The sequence below is a fragment of the Neoarius graeffei genome, chromosome 24, assembly GCF_027579695.1.
Source record: "Neoarius graeffei isolate fNeoGra1 chromosome 24, fNeoGra1.pri, whole genome shotgun sequence".
NCBI lineage: Eukaryota > Metazoa > Chordata > Actinopteri > Siluriformes > Ariidae > Neoarius > Neoarius graeffei.
In genome coordinates, this window is record NC_083592.1 from 9,506,035 (window position 1) to 9,527,778 (window position 21,744).

Here is a 21,744-nt window from a genome sequence, read left to right on the forward strand (position 1 = left end):
GTTCGGTACCGCGTGGATCGGCGTAGTGTGCGGCTAGCTTTAGCCTCTCTCACAGCAGTGTGACCAGAACGTCGTTGACTCTGATTGGTCAGGTGGTGATTCACTTTCTCCATCCGCTCAGACACACGCTTGTTTCAACAAGATTCGTCATCAATGGCTTAAAAATCCACGTGCGAGTGTCGATGTGGTGCAAGGATCTGCGTATTTAACGGAAGGAGTCTCCAGTTTCAGTGCTCTGGAAAGGTGAATAAGTTTTGAGGTTCCACTGTGAGGTTCACCGTCCTCTACCTAAACTCCTTGGGTCACTTTCTTTCATACACACACACACACACACACACACACACACACACACACACACACACACGGGATTGGAAGGGATTTTAACAGAACAGGCTCAGGGTCTTCCAGGTGCCGTTCATTTCTGATAGTTTGATCGGCAAAAATGCTGCGCAAGATACGGCACGTTTATTCAGCGGGGCATGAAGGACGAAACGGCGCCTCAGACAGATTGGACAGGAGATCCTGGGATTAGTCATGCTCCTCCAGTTTGCTCACCGTCTCTCTCTCTCTCTCCTACCTGCTTTAGACAAGGTCACAGTAAACACCATGTCACAGCTAGACTGGGAATATACCGCCTCAATTTACTACATGATTGAAATTCTTTAAAAAAAAAAAAAAAAAGCCAAAAAAAAAACCCCACACTTTTTTTTTTTTAAAAACAAGATCAACTGTGAGCTACTGCTCACTTACAGTGGTGCTTGAAAGTTTGTGAACCATTTCGAATTTTCTAGATTTCTGCATAAATATGACCGAAAACATCATCAGATTTTCACACAAGCCCTAAAAGTAGATAAAGAGAACCCAGTTAAACAAATGAGACAAAAATATTATACTCGGTCATTTATTTATTGAGGAAAATGATCCAATATTACATATCTGTGAGTGGCAAAAGTATGTGAACCTCTAGGATTCGCAGTTAATTTGAAGGTGAAATTAGAGTCAGGTGTTTTCAATCAATGGGATGACAATCAGGTGTGAGTGGGCGCCCTGTTTTATTTAAAGAACAGGGATCTATCAAAGTCTGATCTTCACAACACATGTTTGTGGAAGTGTATCATGGCACGAACAAAGGAGATTTCTGAGGACCTCAGAAAAAGTGTTGTTGATGCTCATCAGGCTGGAAAAGGTTACAAAACCATCTCTAAAGAGTTTGGACTCCATCAATCCACAGTCAGACAGATTGTGTACAAATGGAGGAAATTCAAGACCATTGTTACCCTCCCCAGGAGCGGTCGACCAACAAAGATCAAGGCGTGTAATAGTCGGCGAGGTCACAAAGGACCCCAGGGTAACTTCTAAGCAACTGAAGGCCCCTCTCACATTGGCTGATGTTAATGTTCATGAGTCCACCATCAGGAGAACACTGAACAACGGTGTGCATGGCAGGGTTGCAAGGAGAAAGCCACTGCTTACGATGACGTCACAACCACATGACTAGAACAAGCAGCACTCTCGCGCGCATCGTCTGTCACTTCTGTTCACTGCTTTTTTAATGTACCAATCACTTTTGTATATAGTATTCTTTCGTGTGGATTTAGTAAACTGTGCGGGTGTTGTACATAGACAAGTGACTCAAACCATTTCTTGCCTGCTTTCTATTGGATAAGAATCTTTTGAAATGGTTTACACATTAACCTGACTCACCTGCCAGACAGACAATTTACACCTGCTTTGATGAACAGAAAGTACAGCCTTCCACACAAAGCAACAGTTACCTGACTATAATGGAGGCAGCGGGGAAAAGGGTCAGAAGACCCTTCAACAGACGGTTTTGTATGAACCACTGCATTGCATTCACTTCTGTATACAGCTTTTCTTTTAAATAAACAAGTAACTGAACCATTTCTTGAATTTCTTTTTTCACTGGATAAGACTGCTTTTCAAAATGTTCACACACAATAAGAAAGTTAAGTTATATAAAACTATGCACACTAATAAAACTAATTTGTACACACAGAAGGCACGATTTCCTCGCGTAGTCGCAGCCATCTTGTTGTTGTTGTGTGTTTGTTCCTGTGAGTGCTTCATGCCGGGTAGAAGGGGTTTATGCGCATGCGTCCTACTACTTCTATTGTTCTGGTGTCTCCGATGGGACCGTCTTACAGCGCACGTAGAGGTGTGGCATGTGTATTGCATCGTTTTCAGCAAGCGTTGCGTTGCCATATGTACCTGATATTTTACTGATCCATTGCCCATGTGGACGCGATTTTTTTTTACCCGCTTAAAAAAAAAAAAATCTCATTGCCATTGTCGTGTGGATGTAACCTAAGCAACTGAAGGCCTCTCTCACATTGGCTGATGTTAATGTTCATGAGTCCACCATCAGGAGAACACTGAACAACAATGGTGTGCATGGCAGGGTTGCAAGGAGAAAGCCACTGCTCTCCAAAAAGAACATTGCTGCTCGTCTGCAGTTTGCTAAAGATCATGTGGACAAGCCAGAAGGCTATTGGAAAAATGTTTTGTGGACGGATGAGACCAAAATAGAACTTTTTGGTTTAAATGAGAAGTGTTATGTTTGGAGAAAGGAAAACACTGCATTCCAGCATAAGAACCTTATCTCATCTGTGAAACATGGTGGTGGTAGTATCATGGTTTGGGCCTGTTTTGCTGCATCTGGGCCAGAACGGCTTGCCATCATTGATGGAACAATGAATTCTGAATTATACCAGCGAACTCTAAAGGAAAATGTTAGGACATCGGTCCATGAACTGAATCTCAAGAGAAGGTGGGTCATGCAGCAAGACAACAACCCTAAGCACACAAGTCGTTCTACCAAAGAATGGTTAAAGAAGAATAAAGTGAATGTTTTGGAATGGCCCAGTCAAAGTCCTGACCTTAATCCAATGGAAATGCTGTGGAAGGACCTGAAGCGAGCAGTTCATGTGAGGAAACCCACCAACATCCCAGAGTTGAAGCTGTTCTGTACGGAGGAACGGGCTAAAATTCCTCCAAGCCGGTGTGCAGGACTGATCAACAGTTACCGCAAACATTTAGTTGCAGTTATTGCTGCACAAGGGGGTCACGCCAGATACTGAAAGCAAAGGCTCACATACTTTTGCCACTCATAGATATGTAATATTGGATTATTTTCCTCAATAATAATGCTCAATTCATATAGCGCCTCTCTCAAAACCCAAGGTCGCTTTACAATAATAGGCAGAAGAAAAAAAAAGTCCACCAAATAGAGGTTAGGATATCATTCCAGTGGTGTAGCAGCCACAGTCCCACCAAAAGGCACACAAAAACAAGTCCCACATCTCCAGCACAGCCGCCGTGACACCGCCAGCAATGTCACTCGAACACCACGCCATGGATCCACAAAGCAAGCACAGAAGCACTGCCATGCAGAGCGCTGGTACGTCCCAAACCGCCTGCACAGCTGCCGCGACACCACCGAGCAACATCACTCGGAACATCACGCCAAGCATTAAAGCACAGAGCGCTGGACAACCACGATGTTAAAATGAGCAACGAGCTCACTGCAGTCCATAGCTGGGAGCACAGGCATCACCCACAGTGAACCGACGCCCAAAACTGGGACCGGAGCTACACCACCACCAGTGGACAAAAACTCAAACATCAAACACAGAAAAAAGAAAAGTTAAAATTAAAGGAGAGAAAATAAAATAAAAAAGCTCTGGTGAGAAGCGGCAGCCAGAATGCACACAACGTACTCTCAACCGGGGGGGAAAAAAAAAAAAAAAAAAAAAAGGAAAAATGACCAAGTATAACATTTTTGTCTCATTAGTTTAACTGAGTTCTCTTTATCTACTTTTAGGACTTGTGCGAAAATCTGATGTTTTAGGTCATATTTATGCAGAAATATAGAAAATTCTAAAGGCTACACAAACCTTTAAGCACCACTGTACGTTAACCTCATTCTGAAATAGCATTCGGCTTCTTGAAATAGCGTCAAAAATCCACCCTATAGGTTTCGTAAACACATCCAGTCGGTAAACCAGAAGTCAATGTGCGACAGACCTGAAAACGGTATACACCGTATAGAACCCCAAGCTGAAGCTCGGTACCAAATATCAAGCAGGTGTGACTTGTAGTTGCTGAGAAAAGTGTTACGAAAATTTTGTAAATCCAGACTATATGTATCGTAAATACATGAGGTCGGTAAACATGAAGTCGATGTGCGACAGACTTGAAAACGGTATAGAACCCCAAGCTGAGGTTTGGTACCAAGTACCAAGCGGCTATGATTTGTGGTTGCTGAGAAAAATGGTGTTTTGGACAGACGGAGGCAAACCAGTACACCCTCCTCCTTCGGAGCGGGGGGGGGGGGGGGAATCATAAAAGTTGTACCAGTCATAAATAAGCCGACAGGAATCCTGTGAAAGGGAGTCAAAGATTTAAGTCTGCATCTCCTCAGGTGAATACAGAGGTGCGGGTTAATACAGCTGTGGAAGTGACGCAGGACGATTCAGATACCCAGGATCCATCGATATCAGGCGTCAGGTACCGGTCCAATTCCGTGCTCATTTACCCGCATGCTCCGATACCAACATAGTCTGGTTAACACCAGACCATATCACAAGTGAAATATGGTCTGGAATCCGCCTATTGAATTTCTCGTAGGGGAGGTGTGGTTTACGATTGTCAACGGCCGTTTATTGGACGTTGCGAATGTCTATCATTTGGCGTATACGTAGCCCATGGCCAATCACGGCAGTTGTACCCGGTGATGTAGTTAGAGCGACAAAGACGACGAAGAAAGACTAACGCCAAACGCTGTTCTTTTTTTAAAACAAACTTTCGCTCTAAACTATTCAGAACAGTGTCTAAAGCTTGATCGAAAGTTTGGTTCATATCGCTCGCCGCCATGTTAAATGTGATCCGTAAACAGTCCCAAATAAACTACAAGCTTCCGTTTGTCGAGTAGTACGCGTCACTGTCTTTCCACCCCTCCCCGCTCTCTGACTGGCTCCCTAACTCAGGCGAGCCTTTAGACCATAGTTTCCATGCTGTCTTTTCAGATCGGAACGATTGTGCAAAGCAGCATGGGATTTCCCAGGCTAATACCAACATTGGATTTGTTACGCATCGTGTAAGTGCAGGGTACACGGTCATGCTTACGGATGCATTTCACACCCAATCAAAACCAATCGGACTGCAAACCGTCTGCAAAACATCATCCAGTAACCTGATGAAACACCTCAAACCCAGCGTGAGGAGTTAGCAAACCACTCGCTAGCTACATCATGGAGATGAGACGGTACGCTTCTGTACTCGCTCGGAGAATTTATCCCTTGATTGTCTTTTAGCTTGCTCAGTCAGATATTTTGATCCGTGGATCTGTTACAGCTCCTGGTTGGTTTGGTGAACAATCATGTTCTTTGGAATAGATGTCTTCTCAGGTCTACAGACGTGTGCGTGCGCCTGGCTCTCTCAGTTCCCCTCTGTACTACACTGCCTGGCTCTGTAGCATAACTATATACGCGATGGTATGGTCATGTGATCCCAGCTCAGCCAATCAGAGCACGAGAATCAAAATCAACAAATATGGCATCGCTTCAGGTCATGCTAGAGCTGAATCGAAGACAATGATTGGATTTGCAGCAAATTATGGGCAGCGGAAACGATCTAAATCGCTTGAACATTGAAAGGCAATTTTTTTTTTTTTCTGGGATCGAGTAGCGACGCAGACTGTCTGCGCAGGCGGAGAAAATCACCGGTCGCTGGCGTTTGTGGACATCTGAGTAATTTGTTGATCTACAAAGTAAGAAGAAAAATCATATACGCCTCCGTGTTCGTCTTTTGTTAGCAACAAGCTAGCTCGATAACAGTGAGGAGTAATTTGCTCTTCAGTACAGTGAACTGTGCGGTCAGGGTTTTAGATCCCAGAAGCGAATACGTCCATGAAGTAAATCTGGTGCTTTCTCAGGTCAGAGGCCATGAATTCAAACGTCACGGGTTTCTTTCAAACGTAGCTAAATATCGGAGTGGTGTATAAATTACGCTACTTATTGTCCAAAACTCCTGAATAAGACTCCACATACATGATGACCACCATGGAACATTTATGACGACGACGAGCCGTCCTGATCTCGGCTTTCCTCACACAGTAGCCTCTGCTGCTGGATCTTCCAAGCAGTTTTGATATTTTGATCCACGGATCTCGATAATGGCTCCTGGTTGGTTTGGTGAACATCGTTTTCTTTGGAACAGACGTCTTCTCAGCTCTACGTATATGAGCAGTAGTATTTAAGGTGCTGTCCATCAGTGAGTCCCGACTGGACCTTCGTTTTCCTTGAGTAGATTATTTCGCTTCCAACCGCTTCTCAAACAAACACTGGGTCCAGCAGACTTCACGCTTCCTCTTCCGTTCCTCCACCATGCTTGTGTCCTGTACGTTAACCTTGAACACACGAAACTTTCCAGTAGCTTCCGACGAGTCTGCACGTTTATGGCTTTAACGGTCAGAACACTGCGGAATTCAGTAAACTTCGCCGGTACTCGTTCAATACGATAACTGGTGAAGCTTTATCGCTGCTGATAACTTGGCTGAGGGACACAAATTGCTGAACGTTCTCGACTGCTTCATCTCCAACACTAAGCTTTTCTAGCAAGTTCATCATTATTAAACACCTGCGTCTTGGGTTGTTGGTTTTTTTCCATGATGTTGTTAACCCAAACCGATTACACACGTTGTTGACCATTGCAAGTCGATTCTCAGCCTCAGGAACAGATTTGCAGAAGGAGGATTACATCATCCGTATAGAGTATCCATCTGATCATTTCTATTCCTCTCCGTTCTCTATTTGTACACCGGTACGAGATACTGTATTCAAATGGAACACCCCAGCCACCTCAGGAGGCTTGATCAATCTCATGAGCAGCGACTTTTAGTACATAAAGCAGCATGGTGATTCTTGGCCTCCCTGTCTGCATCCAGTGAGCACGTCAAACTTGGATTTTGATCCACGAATCGAAGCTCGGGGAGAGAAAATATCAACCAGTCACGTGTTCGGCAGTGTTGGGCACGTTACTTTCAAAAAGTAATTAGTTATAGTTACTAGTTACTTTTACCAAAAAGTAACTGAGTTAGTAACGGAGTTACTTTGTCATGAAAGTAACTAATTACCAGGGAAAGTAATTATTCCGTTACATTTTGTTCCCCCTCAAAAAAATCAAATTCAATTAGTGTAATCATAATAAAAGTGAATGTTAAATGTGTTTAATGACTGAAATGGACACTTAACAGAACCAGTTAGTAACAGAACCAGTTAGTAACATTATCTACACTATATTAATATTTTTGTGGGACAATGTGAGATAAGACATCTATCAAATGTAATATATTTTTGTAGTTATTAAAATTATGTTACTAATTACTGGCCACTGACGAGGACAAACGCTTTGTTCCTCGACATAATGTGCATTGCACGTAGACATTTTTGCCTTTTATTTCAAGTAATGAAAAGTCCTGGCTGTATTTCCAATGTGAAAGCGCAGTGCTGGGCTGACCGCTCGCCATCGCTGGGTCTTCCGATTGAAAGAGCGCGCAGTAGTGCAGTAGGCGTGGCCTACCTACATATGTTGTCCAAATCTACTCTGATTGGCTTACTGTGCTGTTGTCTCGCGTCTCCCCGCCCCACACTAAAGCAGAGTAAAGAAAGGCTGAACGAGCAGCGTGCCAGATGAGAACAGCTTTAATAAAGTAACGCATAGTATTTTATTGTAAGTAACGGGAACGGCGTTATAACGATGTAAAAAGTAATTAGTTAGATTACTCGTTACTAAAAAAAAAAGTAACGCCGTTAGTAACGCCGTTTATTCTAACGCTGTTATTCCCATCACTGGTGTTCGGTGAGCAAAAACAACCAGCGTGCGGTTCTTGACCATCAGACGCCATTGGAGATCGTTATCGAGGAGCGAAAACGCGCCTCGCTAAAGAGTCCGTCTACTGGGAAGAGCTGCACGTCAAATACACCTCTGTGGTCTTTTAATGACAGAGCTACGAGTTTCTTCACGCCTCACGTCCAGTCAGGACGCTTGGTGTTCTAGTGAAGGACTGGAGGACGAAAACACCACCAACCAGCGGCACTGACTCGTCTTGGAAATCTCCGTGGAGATGAAAACATTATTGCTGATTGCATCATGGTGATGGCAGCACACTGATGCCTAGGAGAAAGAAAAAAAAAAAGTATATAGTGTCTGGGGGGAAAAAAATAAAAAATACGGCGCAGAAGAGAGATGGCTGTTCGATCCGCTCTGCTTGTTTTCATCACGCCGGGAATGAAAACGCATCAGGACTGAGAGGAGCATTGCATCCCAGCCCATCACACCACACACTCTTCTTTAATGATTTTAATGTTCCTCTATGCTGTTTTATAACCCACTTAGATCTCGAGAGTATGAATTTCAATCTCGGACCCAGCGCTAGGCAAAGGAACCGCGTAGTAAGCTTTCATCTGGAACGTTATTTCTGTGTCTGCAGCAACAAAACGAGACGATAAGTGATTCCATTGTGGACTGACTGTTTTCGAGTAAACGAACGTGAGCAGTCATACAGTCCCAGTGGAAGTGACGCGGCGCAGACGGGACGATACGACAAACGTTCTGAATGATTACAATCACAATACACTTTGAGATATCTTAGCTAGAACGTCATCTTTTAACAACAAAACTAGTTTAAAGCGCTATACAGGCGCTTGGCTCAACACAGGAGAGCCAGCTCCTCAGGCCAGGACTCGGCGGTCTGCATTCATCTTAACAACAAAGGACACTCATTTCAGGATTGTAACGTACGCATTTTAGCCAGAGAGGATCGTTGGTATGAGCGAGGAGTTAAAGAAGCCATCTTTGTCAACCTGGAACAGCCATCACTAAACAGAGGTGGGGGACTAAGGCCCTGTCCACACGGCAACGGATTCAGGTGAATCTGATAAAATTGTTTATCGTTTCGGCCTGGCGTCCATACGGCACCGGCGTTTTGGGTGCCCCAAAACGAAATCTTTTGAGAACGGGTTCCAGAGTGGAAAGATCTGGCAACGGCGCCGTTGCGAAGTCGTCTGGATGAGTAGAACGGATTTGTTTACGATGACGTCACAACCACATGACTGAGTGCTTAATGCCGGGTAGAAATGTAACGAACTCGGTGCGAGTTGTCAACAAATCAAACAATCCCGCCAGCAAAAATAAGGAAAAAAAAAAAAAGGAGTGATCTCACCTCTTCAGATGTTGGTTTAAATCCGACAATACATTCCTCAAAAGGGGCGTAGAAGAACAAAGTAATCAATCAACGTGTAGCATTCAATTTATTCCGGACCATTAAAGAATTCTGGAGGATATCAGAATGTTGGCGTACCAGCTTCCATCTACCCCCATTCATTCCTCTTTCCGCGTCTCCATTCAAAAACGAGCACGTGATTTAAAGGGATAGGATAGGGAGTGAGAAGGTGTGTGCGTGTGACAGTGACAGGGAAGAACCTTCCGCGCATGCGTCATACTTCTATTGTTCTGGTGTCTCCGATGAGACCGTCTTACAGCGCACGTAGCGGTGTGGCATGTGTATTGCATCGTTTTCAGCAAGCGTCACGTTGCCGTATGTACCTGATATTTTACTGATCCGTTGCCCATGTGGACGCGATATTTAAAAAAAAATAAAAATCTCGTTGCCGTTGTCGTGTGGATGTAGCCTAAGACATCATTTATCAACCATCTACAATGCGGTCTTGGGCACTCTTCCCAGACGGCTGGGTGTACGCCAGGACCCAGCGGTTTTCGGTGGCTCACAGGAGGACAGAGAGAGTCAGCTTTCCATTGATCACCCTAACGGGGAATCCTTTGATCACCCTAATGACTCGCCGTTCACATCCATCCTCCAGTGACCCACATCAACATGATGCCTCAACGACACCTTAGATGGAGCCTGGGCCCGCCCATCCTAAGCGTGACGCAACACGAGGGCCTGTTGCGAGCTTAGTCTGGCCAGGCAAGCTATCTACAGCTCTTCCAAGCTCCCGAAAAATCGGGAGCCAATCAACTTTGAGCATCTCCAACGGCCCTGGGTAGAGGCGTGTTCAAGGCACTGACGTAGTAGAACTGCGACCGGAAGCCATAGATTGTTTACAGAATCTATGCCGGAAGTGCTTCATTCACGAATGCTGTATTGAAAGCATTCAACGGGAAGTTCTGATTGAAAACGGAGCAAAGAGCAGCCCTGGAGGGATTTATTGAAAGGAAGGACATTTTCGCCTTGCTCCCGACCGGCTTCGGTAAGAGTTTAATCTACCAGTTAGCCCCGTCGCGTCACATACGTCAGAGGAAAGAGTGATGTGATTGGTTTAAGCTTCGTCACAGCCTTTTCTGGCTTCGACCAGTAGCAAACTGAGGCATTTCAGGGAGGCGGGTCAACCACGGGCTCTGGGAAACGGTTGGGCTGAATATCTTGGCCAGACCAATAGCTCGGAGAGCTTTGAAGTCGCGTTAGCCAGGCTACCTTAGATGAGCTGGTCATCAGAATTCTGATTCTGATCTATGAGAGGATAAATATTTGATGCTCCCTATTAGTCAGACAGAACTGAGGAAGCCTTTTGGATGAGAGGTGAAACGTTTTCAAGAATCTTCAGGCAAGTCCAGTTGCCCCTTTTCTACCACCCACAGTTTACTATGACCTGGATGACTGAGAATCTTCACAGACAGTTGAAATCTTTTTGCATATTTAATTGATGACCAGGCTTGTGTTCGTCTGATTAAATGCTCTCTAGAATGCAATGCCCCGCCCTTGGGGCGTGTCTCACTTTCTTCAGACGCTACATGCCCTTTAGTCAGTGTGTCATTTCCCCTGGAGTAAAATTTCACGTTGGACAGATTGACGTGCAAACAAAAGCATTAGGACACATTAGGAATCCCTCCCTCTCTCTCTCTGCGCCCAAGTGCAATGGAGCGTTTTGGTTTTTTAATTCCGACCGTTATTGAATATGTCCATCATCTCCAGAAGACTTCATTGCACGCTAAAAGTGCTTAAAAGTTCTCGGACCAAAAAGGAAGCGAGGTCTAATCCCCGTCACTCTGAGTAAAAGTTGTCGAACTGCGAGGAGGAGAAAGATTTCCCCGAGTTTTATATAGGCTATAAATAATTCAGTACAACAAAGCAGACGGCTTCTGAGCAGAGTGCGCCCTAAATAAGGGACTCCTCACTTCGGTGTGTATTATCCTAATGAAACTCCTCTATAAATACACTCTCATACATAAAACATGTTTAAAGAGAGCGGAGCTCAAACTGGCCAAGCACTTCGGCGTGTGCTGCTTCGCTGTTCTTCCCAAAACAAAACACCTTACAGATCAAGTATAATTAAAAAAAAAAAAAAAAAAAAAAAATTTAAATATGGTTGTATGAAAATCCTAGGATTTATTGTAAAATAAAGGAGCTTAATAAAATGTTCCACGATATAAAATCAACAGCAAATCTTTTCCATATTTCTGTATTGATCAGCAAAAAAAAAAAAGCCTGAGGAAGAAAAAATAAATAAATAAATAAACTCCAATTCTGGTCTTCAGTGCTCGTGTGTAATCCGCTCAGAACATCCAACACGCACTTCCTGACTGATTAGAAAACACTTTCCTGTGTAATTAAAGTGTGCGCCATCTCCTGAAGCCCCCGACTGTGCGCCCCCCCCAATCTCCCGAACCCCCTCTCAGAACAGCCAAGGATTTCTTAAGTGTTCTGATGCGAACGCTTGTGGGCCCCCAGGCCGCTCACCTCTAAAGCGCGTGTTGGTAACAGCAGGGTCTCCTTCTGCTGATGACTGGCTCCTGTAAGACTGCGTTATGTAACCCTGAGACGCCATTCGCGTGTGCGCTGCATCCTGAGGGAAAGAACAGTCTCGCAGCAGGTTACACATCAAGTAAATGGTTAGACTTGTGCGGAGTGTGACTGAGGGGGCATTATTTACTCGATTGAATGAAGCATTCATCTTGCACCTTGACGAGCTCGAGTGAGCCCATTAGCACAAAAAAAAAAAAAAAAAATCCTGTGCCTTCAATGCCGAGCCGTATTATCAGAAAGCCTTGACTGTTACAAATTAGACAAGACGGTGCCTTGGTCTTGCGCTGCTTGCTTGCAAGGTTTTCATACCTTTGTAAAAAAATTGTTTTTCCCCCTCATGGCTTCCCGTCCAGTCACAAAAGATTCAGCTGGATTTTTTTTGTGTGTTACTCAAGAGCCGAATGGTACTTAAGGGTCTGGCTGGCATCACTGTTACAAAAACTAAAGATCACACAACCTACACCACCATCCACACAAACTTAGAGTCATCTTAAAAGTTGGAGAAACTGGATTTAAAAAAAAAAAAATACATGAAGCCACAGAATGAGACAAGTACTAACGTCGATCTCCGGCAAAGTAGTAACTGAACTCAGTTCAGTTCTTCAGGCAAGTGACGACACAACAATAACTCTCGGGTACAAGAGCTTCTGAGCAAAGTGAACTGTTGGGAGCGTCGACTGTAGTGAGAAAGCAATTCGACTCTGAATCAAAATCACCTGCACAAAAGGGGTGTTCACACGGCACATATTTGCATCGATGCTGCACCGATGTATTTTGTTGCGATATATCTTACACCGGTGTAAATTTTGCGGAGCGTTCACACGTCACAAACCTGCTTACTAGAGAGAAGCGTGTTAGCACCGGTGCAGCCGCCCTTGCGTTCACACGGCAGTTTTTGCGACCGTGCTATACGATAGTAATAATGCGGAAATGAAATGCGTGAAAATGTACTTCCTTTTCCCGGTTGTCATGGCATCACCAAGCGCCGGGAAAACAACGTGGATGAAGACACCAGGGTTGCCAGATACTCCTGACGTTTTCCAGCCCAAAATATGTTCAAATCTGCCAAAATGCACTTAAAACCGCCCAATCTGGCAACACTGGAAGACACGCAGTTCTGTTGTTGTTGATATTCGCCATTTTGGAAGCGCAAAATACCAGGATGCAAATTATGCAATGCCCGTATGTAATCAGCTCTCCTCGCGCGTAGCGAGTCTACCCCTGTAGCGTTCAGACGTCCCATTTTATATCGGTGCTGCCCCGCAAACTCGCATTTACTCTGGAATAAATTTCTTAAACCACCTCCCGAGCAGGGTTAGATTTGCACTGGTTTAAGCAGCTTTCAGGGGCTACACCGGTATAACTTTGTACCGTGTGAACGCTCTACCGGGGCAGCCCTGGTGCGACACCGGAGTAAAAGTTGCCGTGTGAACACCCCTAAAGTGAACTCTGACAAAAAAGTGATTCATCTCGGAATTGAAATCACCTGCCGTAAGTAAAATCTTGCGAGAAAGTAATTTGACTCTGAATCAAATAACCTTCAGGAAGTGAACTTTGACAAGAAAGCGATTAATCTCTGAATTGAATCACCTGCAGGAGTTGAACTCTCATGAGAAAGTGATTCGACTCTGCATCAAATAACCTTCAGGAAGTGAACTCTGACAGGAAAGCGACTCATCTCTGAATCAAATCACCTGCACAAAATGAACCCTGACGAAAAAGTGATTCATCTCTGAACTGAATCATCTGCAGCAAGTAAAATCTTGCGAGAAAGTAATTTGACACTGAATCAAATAACCTTCAGGAAGTGAACTCTGACAAGAAAGCAATTAATCTCTGAATTGAATCACCTGCACAAAGTGAACACCGACGGAAAAGTGATTCATCTCTGAACTGAATCATCTGCAGCAAGTAAAATATTGTAAGAAAGTGATTTGAATCTGAATCAAATAACCTTCAGGAAGTGAACTTTGACAAGAAAGTTCAAGTTCAAGTCAACTTTATTGTCAATAACGCCATATGTGCAGGACATACAGAGAATTGAAACTGCGTTTCCCTCTTATCCGCAGTGCAAACAGTAATAAACATCAAATATAAAATATAGGTACAAGATATAAACTATAAAAAGGAAAAAAGGGGGGAGGGGGGGTTACACACACACACACACACACAAGCTAAAGCTATCTAAGAAAAGACAAGACCGTGGCAATCCAGAAAGTGCAAATGTGGCAGTGTGAACAGAATTAACGGCATAAATATAAATGTGACGAATGACATGAACAATGTAAACGGGAACAGCAGTCTGACATTATAGTAATTATCAGTATAAATATAAATAAATGGCAGTATGAGCAGAATTCAGTGCAAGTATAAATATGGTATATAAGCATAAAGCGATTCATCTCTGAATTGAATCACCTGCAGTAAGTAAAATCTTGTAAGAAAGTGATTTGACTCTGCATCAAATAACCTTCAGGAAGTGAACTCTGACAAGAAAGCGATTCATCTCTGAATTGAGTCACCTGCACAAAGTGAACACCGACGGAAAAGTGATTCATCTCTGAATCAAATCACCTGCACAAAGCGAACTCTGACAAAAAAGTGATTCATCTCTGAACTGAATCATCTGCATTAAGTAAAATCTTTTAAGAAAGCGATTTGACTCTGCATCAGATAACCTTCAGGAAGTGAACTCTGACAAGAAAGCGATTCATCTCTGAATTGAATCACCTGCAGGAGTTGAACTCTCATGAGAAAGTGACTCGACTCTGAATCTCACAACCTTCAAGAAGTGAACTCAAATGAAAAGTGATTCAACTCTGAAGCAACTCGCTTTCAATAAGTGAATCAAACACGCTGTCTGTTTCGGGGATGCAGTGTTTATTTGTAGAGTTGAGATGCTAAACTTTTTTATTAATTTAATTACATGCACTCTGAAACCAAACACACTAGCAGGTGTGAAAGCGCACTATGATGAACAAACATGTTATGCCTAACGAAGAGCTTGGAATACAGCACTTAATTAGCAGCATGTAAATAATATTTGCATAAAGTGTCAGACAGAACCTCTCTTTTGCAAGGTCTCGATGCAGCTGGATAATAATCTACTAATGAGCGTGCTTATATTCATCACGCACACACACTCGTGGCATAAATCCTTCAACTTCAAGTGCTGATGACACATTTTTGACATCTTTGGCGATGTTTTATAACAAAAAGTAATTCCCGATGATCCATATATTAATTCACGAAGGCGCCTATTTTACAAGTTATGATAAAAAACGTGGCTATTTGGGCAAATTTGACGGGGCTGCAGCACCCAGGAGACGAAAGAGGAGGAGGAGCTATATGACGTCAGCGAAAGAACCTTCTTCCTAACTTACCAGTTTGTTGTTGATGCGGCAGGTGTTCAGTTTATCATTATTATTATACATTATACAAATATATATATATATATATATATATATATATATATTAGTTATTATGCCTTCGCGTTGTGTTGCCGGCTTTTGCTCCAAAACCCACAAGGATGGGGTAAGTTTATTCAAGTTTCCCAGAGATCCCGAGCTGCATGTGAAGTGGGTGAAGCAAGTCAGGCGCACTCGTGACAAGTGGGAGCCCTCACCAACATCCGTCCTGTGCTCTGAACACTTCGATTTGGATTGTTTTGACACCCTTCCCAGCTTAAAGGAATCTCTTGGGTGTTCAGTTCAGCACAAACGTGTGTTACTACCATCAGCAGTGCCTACACAGTGTTGCCAGATTGGGAGGTTTCCCGCCCAGTTGAGTGGTTTCAAGTGCATTTTGGTGGGTTTTGAACATATTTTGGGCTGGAAAACGTCAGCAGTATCTGTTGCCAGATCTGTTGCCAGATACTGCTGACGTTTTCCAGCCCAAAATATGTTCAAAACCCACCAAAATGCACTTGAAACCACCCAACTGGGCGGGAAAACCTCCCAATCTGGCAACACTGCCAGTATTCCGGAGGGGGTCTACTCGTAGCTATGCCGGATCCAAAGACAGTCCTCCTGTCAGAACATGTGTTGTGAAACGACATAAGATAAAGGTACGTAGAGCTATAGATTCTACATGATGATCATAAATGTAATCAAAGTCGTCGTGATATCAGTCATGTATTTGCTTGTGAAAGCTTGCGGCTTTCATGTAACTGCCGCCTAGCAACGAGAGGCAAAGGGTAAAGAGGGTAGGCTATCAGATTCTATTCGGAAGAGATCAACACAATTCTAGACTCCCAGAAGAGGAAGAGCTAGCACTAGAGAGTTCACCGGCGTTTTCATGCGCCATTTCCATTGAGTAGAACCAGAGTAGAACAGCCAGTGAACCGCAGCGTGTTCTCCCACTGACGTCACAACATGGCCGCGAGCCACGGACCCAGTTTTCTTGCGCTGTGCAATTAAAAGTTGGATATTTGCGTAACAACAGCTTCTTTTCACGTAATTATAACAGAAATCTAACATGTTTGCCATGTTGTATAGTTTATTTAAGAAATTGCATAGAGTCATGTTCGTGTCATCAGCACTTTAAACTTGACACATTCATCATTACGTTGTAATTATGAATAAACACTGAAAGACACCAAAGAATACAGGTCACAGAGTGGAAGCTGTTCTTGTGGTGGTGACCTGGAGACTCAGCTTTAATACGGAACCATTTCCATGAAACTACGGTTCTTGTAAAGATAACGGATCTAGATGTGTTAGGATGTGTGTGCGCGCGCGCGCGCCGATTATAAAATGCCCTTTTTCAACATCGAGTCATAGCTTAAGAGCGATGGTAACGCCACCAGAGTCAAATATTAAATTTTTATCAGAGCTGTACAGTAGAATATTAGATGCAGTGCTCTTGAATAAAAGCTGGACCAGACGTATAAATGATACAGGAGGTTTATTAGATCGATAAACTGGGGGCGGGAGAATAACATGGACAGCTGGTGGCAGGGAAAAAGTATATTTTTTTTCAGTTCTGGAAGCTCTAGTGAGTGATGCAACTTATTAAATGGAAATTTAATAATTTATTTAATAAATAAATAAATATCCGGGCCCGTTCGGCTGATCGATTCCAGCCTTGTTAGAAATGCAAAGCCAGCCGTGATCACGGTTATGAAGCTGCGTCCACAGTGAATCTGGACGAGAGCACATATCGATTTCCTCAAGCTACTGTTCTTTTCTTTTCTCATCATACAACTAATCTGATGGAGACACTTAAGATGGCGTTATGGATAAACAATTACCCCTTCAGCCTGGACTTGTTTGTCTTCCAAAGCAAGGCATAATAATAATAATAATAATAATAATAATAATAATAATAATAATAATAAAGTCAATTGATCTCTCTAGTACTTTCTCACGATAATCTTTATTCGTTCCAGCGATTCAATAAGCGACTATTGGCTCCATCTTTTGCATCTCCCAGTCATCCAGTGGCCTGAACTGCTAATGGCGCTCATGCTGCGGTTTTACAGAGTGAAATGAACGAGATGAACGATCGAGGCATTTGTTTGCCTCTAATAGTAGTGATGCGTCTGATTTGGCGAGCACAGACAGTTTAAACGCTCATAACAGCCTCATGAGCAGCCACGAGGGCCTCTTAAGTACAAGTAGTGCTCTGAATCAGCAGCCAATGAGATTGCAGAGACAATAAAACAGAGCTGCAGATGAAACCAGCATTTTCATGGTGTTTACCAAGCGCTCATTGACTTCCTGTCACGACACAAATGTGTTTAACACCGACGCACAAGCAAGGGAGCGGCTTCTTAATGGAATATGGAATACGAGTATGGCTCTTCTGCGCGACAATAACGTGAACATAATTGAAATGGAACATTTGAAATATTTTACTTGTTATTCCACACCACAGTTGAATTCTCCACTCTGATTGGTCAGGAGGTTTTGATCAAAACTAAAACGGCAGCTTTGAAAATAATTAACGTGTTAGTTCTAATCAAATTATCGTTACCATAGCAACAGCTCATGTTGTTGTGTAACAGGAAAACACTCCAGGAGGTGGTGTTACTGGAAAATTCAACTCTGAATTGACTCGCCTGAATGAAGCAAAATATGAGAGGGGGAAATAAGCATTTTGACTCCGTCAACTCACCTGCATGAAGTGAACCATCACAAATAAGCATTTTGACTCTGAATCGACTCACCTGTACGAAGCGAACTACAGCAAAAAAGCATTTTGACTCTGAATCGACTCACCCGTACGAAGCGAACTACAGCAAAAAAGCATTTCGACTCTGAATCGACTCACCTGTGCGAAGCGAACGATCACAAAAAGCATTTTGACTCTGAATCGACTCACCCATATGAAGCAAACTACAGCAAAAAAGCATTTCGACTCTGAATCGACTCACCTGTGTGAAGCAAACGATCACAAAAAGCATTTTGACTCTGAATCGACTCACCCATATGAAGCAAACTACAGCAAAAAAGCATTTCGACTCTGAATCGACTCACCTGTACGAAGCGAACTACAGCAAAAAAGCATTTCGACTCTGAATCGACTCACCCGTACGAAGCGAACTACAGCAAAAAAGCATTTCGACTCTGAATCGACTCACCTGTGCGAAGCGAACGATCACAAAAAGCATTTTGACTCTGAATCGACTCACCCATATGAAGCAAACTACAGCAAAAAAGCATTTCGACTCTGAATCGACTCACCTGTGTGAAGCAAACGATCACAAAAAGCATTTTGACTCTGAATCGACTCACCCATATGAAGCAAACTACAGCAAAAAAGCATTTCGACTCTGAATCGACTCACCTGTACGAAGCAAACGATCACAAAAAGCATTTTGACTCTGAATCGACTCACCCATATGAAGCGAACTACAGCAAAAAAGCATTTTGACTCTGAATCGACTCACCTGTACAAAGCGAACATCACAAAAAGCATTTTGACTCTGAATCGACCTACAGCAAAAAAGCATTTCGACTCTGAATCGACTCACCTGTACAAAGCGAACGATCACAAAAAGCATTTCTCTGAATCAACTCGCCTGCATGAACTGAACTACAGCAAAAAAGCATTTTGACTGAATTGACTCACTTTTACGAAGCGAACTACAGCAAAAAAAAAGCAGACACTGAATCGACTCACCTGTACGAAGCGAACGATCACAAAAAGCATTGACTCTGAATTGACTCACCCGTACGAAGCGAACTACAGCAAAAAAGCATTTTGACTCTGAATCGACTCACCCGTACGAAGCGAACTACAGCAAAAAAGCATTTCGACTCTGAATCGACTCACCTGCATGAAGTGAACTACAGCAAAAAAAAAAAAGCATTTTGACTGAATTGACTCACTTGTACAAAGCAAACCATCACAAAAAAGCATTTTGACTCTGAATCGACTCACCTGCATGAAGCGAATTACAGCAAATCAACATTTTGACTCTGAATCGACTCACCCGCATGAAGCAAACGTGAGTGAGAAAGAGATTGTAGAGGTGTGATCCTAAACTAAGCCAAAGGACAGAAGCAGCACTGCAGAAATGTGTGTATTAATCAGACACAGGATGCTGGATCAGAAGGTCAGAACGTTCTGATGAATGTTCTCGAACAGCAGTTTTGAGAATAATGTGTTTATTCTCCCGTGTTATTTTTTTTTTCCTTACAGTAACCACTCATGTTGCAGTAGAAGAGGAACAAAACAGTCCAGGACGAGCCGTTACTGGAAAACAAATCAACTTCATGGTGGTAGTATTACCGCTATCCCTCGAGTGTTTTATTCCCTACGTAATACACATATAAACGCCCACCATTTCACATCAGAACGTAATATCTTCAGGGAAAGTTCTGCACCGCTACAACTGATGTTAATTAAATCCCTCAGAGCTCCAGAGACTCACCTGAGGAACTTAACCTGAACTAATGAAAGTATTGACGTGATTATGGGGGACAAACGGAAACAAAAGAGCAATCATCCAGAATAAATCCCACTCACCTCCGTCTGAAGAGAAACGCCTCTACAAAAGCTCAGATCCTCATTAGAGCCATCTGCACAGAGCCTCTGATCGAACACGACACAGCTAAAACACACACACACACACAGGTCAATCAGGTTACATCAGGCATCTCAAGGGGAAGATGAGCTTTTGTCTTTCTTGTGCTAATGAAAACAAAACGGAGTGGTGTTGGGTCAGAGTCCTAGTTCACCTCAATTAATCCAACATCCTTCATACACACACTGACTGCGGCACAAGTCTCCGGGTTTAGTCATTATTACCCTCATGGACACTCGCATCTGAAACGCATCGGTGAGATTCCAAACTTTTGAAACAATACATTGTTTGGTACAGAATGGTCCAAAATGTTAGTTTTTACAAGTTGCAAAAATACGAAGTCAATTTACGACCAATTACAGTGGTGCTTGAAAGTCTGTGAACCCTTTAGAATTTATTTTTCTGCATAAATATGACCTAAAACTTCATCAGATTTTCACACAAGTCCTAAAAGTAGATAAAAAGAACCCAGTTAAACAAATGAGACAAAAATATTATACTCGGTCATTTATTTATTGAGGAAAATGATCCAATATTACAGATCTGTGAGTGGCAAAAGTATGTGAACCTCTAGGATTAGCAGTTAATTTGAAGGTGAAATTAGAGTCAGGTGTTTTCAATCAATGGGATGACAATCAGGTGAGAGTGGGCACCCTGTTTTATTTAAAGAACAGGGATCTATCAAAGTCTGATCTTCACAACACATGTTTGTAGGAAGTGTATCATGGCATGAACAAAGGAGATTTCTGAGGACCTCAGAAAAAGCGTTGTTGATGCTCATCAGGCTGGAAAAGGTTACAAATCCATCTCTAAAGAGTTTGGACTCCACCAATCCACAGCCAGACAGATTGTGCACAAATGGAGGAAATTCAATACCATTGTTACCCTCCCCAGGAATGGTCGACCAACAAAGATCACTCCAAGAGCAAGGCGTGTAATAGTCGGCGAGGTCACAAAGGACCCCAGGGTAACTTCTAAGCAACTGAAGGCCTCTCTCACACTGGCTGATGTTAATGTTCATGAGTCCACCATCAGGAGAACACTGAACAACAAATGGTGTGCATGGCAGGGTTGCAAGGAGAAAGCCACTGCTCTCCAAAAAGAACATTGCTGCTCGTCTGCAGTTTGCTAAAGATCACGTGGACAAGCCAGAAGGCTATTGGAAAAATGTTTTGTGGACGGATGAGACCAAAATAGAACTTTTTGGTTTAAATGAGAAGCATTATGTTTGGAGAAAGGAAAACACTGCATTCCAGCATAAGAACCTTATCTCATCTGTGAAACATGGTGGTGGTAGTATCATGGTTTGGGCCTGTTTTGCTGCATCTGGGCCAGGACGGCTTGCCATCATTGATGGAACAATGAATTCTGAATTATACCAGAGAATTCTAAAGGAAAATGTCAGGACATCTGTCCATGAACTGAATCTCAAGAGAGGGCGGGTTATGCAGCAAGACAACGACCCTAAGCACACAAGTCGTTCTACCAAAGAATGGTTAAAGAAGAATAAAGGTAATGTTTTGGAATGGCCAAGTCAAAGTCCTGACCTTAATCCAATGGAAATGTTGTGGAAGGACCTGAAGCGAGCAGTTCATGTGAGGAAACCCACCAACATCCCAGAGCTGAAGCTGTTCTGTACGGAGGAACGGGCTAAAATTCCTCCAAGCCGGTGTGCAGGACTGATCAACAGTTACCGCAAATGCTTAGTTGCAGTTATTGCTGCACAAGGGGGTCACACCAGATACTGAAAGCAAAGGGTCACATACTTTTGCCACTCACAGATATGGAATATTGGATCATTTTCCTCAATAAATAAATGACCGAGTATAATATTTTTGTCTCATTTGTTTAACTGGGTTCTCTTTATCTA

General features: G+C 43.1%; 1 protein-coding gene across 1 annotated transcript in view; it reads right to left on the bottom strand.

Annotated features, from left to right (window-relative positions):
* arvcfb (ARVCF delta catenin family member b) overlaps window positions 1–19,884 on the bottom strand; it is a 192,955-nt gene extending 173,071 nt beyond the window's left edge. The window contains exon 1 of the mRNA XM_060908052.1: window positions 19,817–19,884. The gene's annotated coding sequence lies outside the window, so the exon portion shown is untranslated. The remainder of the gene's footprint in view (window positions 1–19,816) is intronic.
* Window positions 19,885–21,744: the final 1,860 nt, after the last annotated feature.